General features: G+C 39.6%; 1 long non-coding RNA gene across 1 annotated transcript in view; it reads left to right on the top strand.

Annotated features, from left to right (window-relative positions):
* Positions 1 to 818: 818 nt before the first annotated feature.
* LOC129199329 (uncharacterized) overlaps positions 819 to 6,000 on the top strand; it is a 90,625-nt gene continuing 85,443 nt past the window's right edge. Inside the window, exon 1 of the long non-coding RNA XR_008574645.1 lies at positions 819 to 925. This is a non-coding gene — a long non-coding RNA (uncharacterized LOC129199329). The remainder of the gene's footprint in view (positions 926 to 6,000) is intronic.

The raw sequence follows: 6,000 nt of genomic DNA, 5'->3' as shown, positions 1-6,000 counted from the left end.
ATTCTTGGCTGTTTGATCTGCAGGATTCATTATTACACTGTGCCCCATGAACCGTATTGTGGGTGAGAGCAAGAGGCAAGTCCATGCTGGAAGAAACCGAACCATTTATTCTTTAGGAAGATTACTGCTGCCATGAACTATCCTGATGGCAGAACTGGCTACTTACTTTCTCTTTCAGATGCTTTCTTTCCACTACCCAGAATTCGTTCTTCAAACATCAGGATGATTTCTCCCTTTCATATTGACAGCTATTGTTTTAGTAAGGTTTGTTTGCAAACAATTAGTTACTTTTGGGAGGGCAGAGGTTGCTAGGTATGTAGGGGGTGTTAGTCTGCTACAGAGTCCTTTATCTGTGCTGTTTTTTCTAACCAGTATGCACTCTCCTGCTCACATTGGTGACGTTAGACACAGACTTAGTCCACCCAGTTACTGCTTAAACTTGTACTGAGTGGGTTGTTGCTGAATCGGTCCTTGCTGTGGTTCATGTATATCAGTTCTGATCTCCTATCATCCCACTTGTGTCCTAACAGTTCTAGCTTTAGCTTTTCTCGTCCGTGTACACCAAGCATCTGCTTTTATCTGCGAAGTCTTTGGTTTTATTTCCGATATCGCTTGTGACTGTGGCTGCCTCATACAAGATATCTCAAAAAAGCTTTGTGTTTGTGCTCTTTCATATTTATAGACCTGCTTGCTGGTTTGACCCGCACCTGCTCATCTGCGTATAGCCTCTGATACTTCCTTTCCTTCTTTGAGTTGTTAGAGGAAGCTGCTTACTCTGGAATTCTCTTAACCGCTTCCTAGTCTTGCCTGTTACTTCTCTGCTGGTCTGATTTGCACGGGTAGCAGATACTAACCCTTCATTCAGCCTAGTGGTGTGCTGCTGCTGGCTCCAGGAAGACAGAGCATAGCGGCCAAACATTACCGGGTATGCGGTGTCTCATTTTATCAATCATCTTTTGGCTGTTTGTTTTCCTGGAAGAGAAGCAAAAGGAGGTTCTCACTCAAAGAAGTATGCCTTATGTACAATGAAGTAACATTAAATTGTTGCTTAATTATTTTGGTTCTTTTGCAGTACTTGCAGTTGACCTGTTGTCTGAGCGAGTGTATTACTATACTATATTTTTCAAAATTTGTCTTCTGTTTCCATCTGTCACCTAACCATCCTTCAGAAAACCTGCCTAATACACAAATACGCATTGAAGAGTGCTAATGTACTGTCATCATACATTTCGTCTCCTTAAGTCTTTTCCAGTATTTAGCTCTTACATCAGAGTTTCAGGAGGTTGAATGGTGGTTCTGTTATATCTCACTACATCATTTGTACCTTTTGTTTTGTTTAACATTTCTTTTGAATTGTGTTTTCACACTTGGCTGGACTCTCTTGGCTTGGTTTAGAAAAGCCTTTTTACTCAAACTTCAATCTCATGGGGTGGTATTTACCTAATCAGATGCAGATGTCTTCCATATAGACCCGAGTGTCTGAGCAACTCACTGAAGACTCCTTTAATAGCTGTTAAAGAAAAATGCACTTTCAGGGTGCTCTTTGTCTCATATCATCTCATCTAGGCATGCATTTAAAACAGCTCAGATGAATTACACCCTTAAAGTGCATATTTCTCTCATGCTGACATCTGAAGTTAGGTAGAATAAAATTTGCTCATGATGTCACACCTTGAACCTATTAGAATAACTGCTGCCTTTCCTTTAAGTAAAATCTCATCTTTCACAGCCTGCTGTAGTAGCAAATAGTCTCCTGTGGCACTTGCTTCTTGTGATTGGAATAGGCAGGGAACATTTATTATTTTAATGTTTTCAGAAGCCTGTGTTGTCCAACACTTTATTAGATTTTGTGAGGTCTTCCACTGGAAGCACAAAGGTATTTTTGCATCTTGTCAGACTGTATCAATTGTTCCAAGGATCTATATGCTATACTTAAGTGGCTGCATTCAGCAATGGATCTTTCCAGATGTGTGTGATCAGACATCATGGCCAAAGGTGACCTGATGGCACTGTGCTGCTCCAAAAGCATTCCCTGGTAATGCCTTCTGAATACATAAACACAATCTGTTTCTCAGGGTTGTCCTCAAAAGGACATGTTGTCACATGCTGCATTTCCATTATTGCTGCTCTTAAACTACTTTTACTCATTTCCAATTCAGCAGCTCCATAAAGTTGCAGTACTGTAGGACTGATGTTGCTTATGGCTGTTTGGTCCCTTTCAAAAACTCGTCCTTGGGTGTCTCTACACTGACCACCATCACAGTACAGGTACTATGTAGTAAATAGCAATAGAAATAGACTCCTTGTAAGAGAAGCTTGTTTTTTCTTTCTTTTTTTTTTTTTTTAGTGTGTGGGGTTTTTTGGGTTTTTTGTTTGGTTTGTTGTAGTGGTTTGGTGGGGTTTTTTGGTTTTTTTTTTTTTTTTTGAGACCAGGGAGCACTTTAATATCCCTTCTGTAACTTTCAGACAAGCTGCTTGATGCAGGTAGAATTTCTGGACCTTCTGCCTGGATAGATCCAAATTGGTTTGTGTGACAGAGTATCTTTCTCCTTTTAGCAAAGAGCACAAAGCGACTCTTCTCAATATGCTAGTGCAGTCTTCCATTGAAGTTACTTCATGCATGTCTCTCAGAAAGCCTGCCTGCTCTGTTGTAACTGGAAGATGTGATCTGCTACAGTCATACAGTGATATCTATCGAGTTATACTTTAATAACAAATAACATGTAGCTTTTCCTAACACTCTTCTGTAGAAATGATATAGGTACATTTCAGAGAAGGTAAATATTATTTCTTTTTTATAGAGAGAGAAAGTAAAAGACAGAAAAGTGAGGGAAATTGTCTAAGACCAGTCAAGGAAGGGATGGAGTGGTAGAGCTGAGGACTGAATTCAGAGTCTTGGTCCAGTGGTCTACCTATTAGACCCCAGTGCTTCGACATTATTTCATTAAAATTTGTAAGGTCTTAGTGCTTAGTCATAGCACAAGCAATCCATCATATTCTATACAGTCACCAAAGTAATTCTGAACAGTCAAAAAAAAAGGGTAGAGTAGGTTGTTGCAAGTCTGTTAACAGTGTCTTACCATAAAATGTATGCGTGCATTTACCAGGCATAATTGCTATCCTGAAAATAATGGCCTTATTTTCATTTGTGTTTCCTAACAGGTTTTAGTGGATATGTTTGTTGCAGTAGCTGTTTAACGTGATTGTTGATAGACGGATTATTTCCCATCAGATTTTCTTTACACTAAACAGGCTGCAATGTGTTTTACCCAGCTATCCTAACCTTACAGCTGCTAGCAGGCCATACGTTAGATGCATTATTATGAATACTCAGCTTTCTTTTCTAAGTCTTTTCAAGAGGAGGTAGCGGCTCTGTCTTTGTTAACAAACCAACCCAGCGAGATGAGCTACACACCTGTTGTTCTTTCCTGCCAGGGAGGGAATAAAGTTATCTGGTACCCATCCCAGTGATTTGCTCTGTAGCTGCCCGGGGCACGTCTTTCCTCAAGAAGGCTTTTACTATATTGAGTGGAGCAAATGTCAGTAGTGATTCATGAGATCTTACTCTTTCCACCGCATGGGGCCAGAAGATTAACTAGCAAGCCTGACTCAGCAGGAGCAAAGCCAGTGTTCATTGTAGTAAAGGGGAGGAAGGGCAATGCCATAGAATATGGAACAAAATACAGAATAACGATGAAATAAACAAATAGTAACTAATATGGGTCAAAAATTGACCACTGAATGAGCTACCTACACCAAAAGACAGGATGAACTACCCACACAGAATGGTAGGTAAGTACTACGCAATGATGAATGTAATTTATGTTAATTAAAAATATGGGAAATTTTGGAATGACTGCTAAAATTCCTGCTTCAGGTTTGAGGCTATCTCAGATGTAAAACAAATAGGAAGAGGCCTGTAATCAGTTCTATGCAGTAAGTGTATTTCGACATATACCTGTGGAGATAGCTAAGTGGAGAGATGGAATATTAGTTAGACTGCAACATTTTCACACTACTGCTAAATAAAGTAAATTCGATATTATGCTACTGTGCATCATCTCCACCTGAGGCTGTCACAAGGGTAAATTAGTCTTTCTGTGTGATGCTGTTTTTAAGGGGCTCTTGAACATGAAATAGTCTCTAAGTGTTTGGATAAATTAAGTGTATATGAAGATATCTTTCTCAGTGGCAGGACAGAGTGAGTGTATTGGGAAAAAAAAAGAAAAAAAGAGAGGTAGTGATTATTGCAGGGTTCAATGTTGCAGGAGAGTGCTGTGTTGGCAGGGGAACTGCTTGCGGTAGTGTTACATCCAAAGTGAAAAACATCTCGGCTTTTGAAACCGCTTAGCAGAGGCTAAGGTGAGGGCAGTTTAAAGCACTGAACACACGGGAGAAACACAAGCAACTGGTTTACGTAAAGCACTCTTCTCTCCTTGAACCATGGAAAACTTCCAGAAGGAGCAGCAGCAGTTCTGTGACTCAGTGCGTCGCAAGGTTCACCTTTTAAATTTATACTCCTTCTGTGCACTGTGCTGCTGTCTTAATGAAGGAATTAAAGACAATGAGACATCCCTGCATGGCTCGCTGGAAGTCTGAATCAAAACATCTTTCCTATCCTTGCTGAAGTAGCCTGGATTATTGCCTGTCAGCAGAGTTTATCTTCTGAATGCTCCTTTGTGGCATGGCAGGAAATGCAGCAGTCAAGTGGTGGATCAGAGATTGATTTTTTTTTTTAAATTATTATTATTTTTAGTAAAAAAAGGACAAATGACTAGAGACATCTGAGAGGGAGCTAACCATGGCTGAATGAGATGGAAGTGCTCAGGAGTTTGCCAGTCTAATGAATTGCATGATGAGGAAGCCAGTATGAGTCAGACTTCACTGACTACGAAGTCCCTACAATTTATTGCTTCCCGTATGCTGTCCATCGCCTCCAGAATGATGTTATCACCTCTGTAAGGAATGCACAGCCATTGCTGATCTGCTGTTCTGCTCTGTCCCATTTTTCTTCCTTGAGGGAATACGAAGATAATTTGAGAGAATTCGGTTTACTGATTATTTTACCGCCACTGATGATTTTACTGCCAAGAGTGAATGGTATTCTTTTTTTCTCAGATTTACAGCTCCTAGTTAAATTTAAATCCAACAGTTATCAACCCTCTCTGCCAACTACCACAGGCTGTGATAATAAAGAAATAAATGAAACTCCCAGTCAGAAAAGTGACCTTCTGATATCAGCCATGGGAACTGAATAATTCTGAATAATCAAACAATAAAATAATGGTTATGGTATAATAATGAAGAGAAGATAATTTCCTGATCTTTCACCCCAAGCTCCCCAGGGTGTATCTGTAGTGGGGTGTAGATGAAGGAAAGGTACTTCCTACTTCTCGTAAGAGAGAGACAGAGAGACCCATCAAGGAACAGGACAGAGTAGGAAGGAAAAGGAGTCAAAGAGAGTAGGGAGGAGGAGAAGGAGTCTATCTGCATAAAGTGCATAAGGAAAGATATGTAATTTCTAATCAAAGATTTCGAAGGAGACTGTATAATTCATTGACAGGCTATGCTGACATGAGTGTTTACACTACAGCTAGTGCTAAAACAGGAGGAAAATGCACATGGGACTGTGACAGTGTACTTGACAGCTATGATTTTTAAGCTGAACTTCTTTAGGAAATGGCATAGTTTACCCTGGTAAAGGAAAGTTATTTTAGAAAATTCAAACATGATTTTTGCAAACTTACAGCTCAATTTTGAAAAACAGGTCAACCAGAAGCCCGAGTTTTTATATTCTTTTCATATGTTTGAGCTGCCTTTGTTATTGCGCTTGCTAATGATTTTGTCTTAGGATAGTTTTTTTTATCTTGCAAACTTCTCATAAAGAATAATTTGTTTGTGCTCACTTTTCAGTTTAAGCAGGTTCAAAATTACAAAGGGATGTGCAAATTTGGGAGCTGGCTATTAGTTTGTGAAATAATTAGGCAAACGGTGAGAATT

Source organism: Grus americana, chromosome 1 (genome assembly GCF_028858705.1).
Source record: "Grus americana isolate bGruAme1 chromosome 1, bGruAme1.mat, whole genome shotgun sequence".
Classification (NCBI taxonomy): domain Eukaryota; kingdom Metazoa; phylum Chordata; class Aves; order Gruiformes; family Gruidae; genus Grus; species Grus americana.
This window is presented reverse-complemented; position numbering and strand designations above follow the sequence as displayed.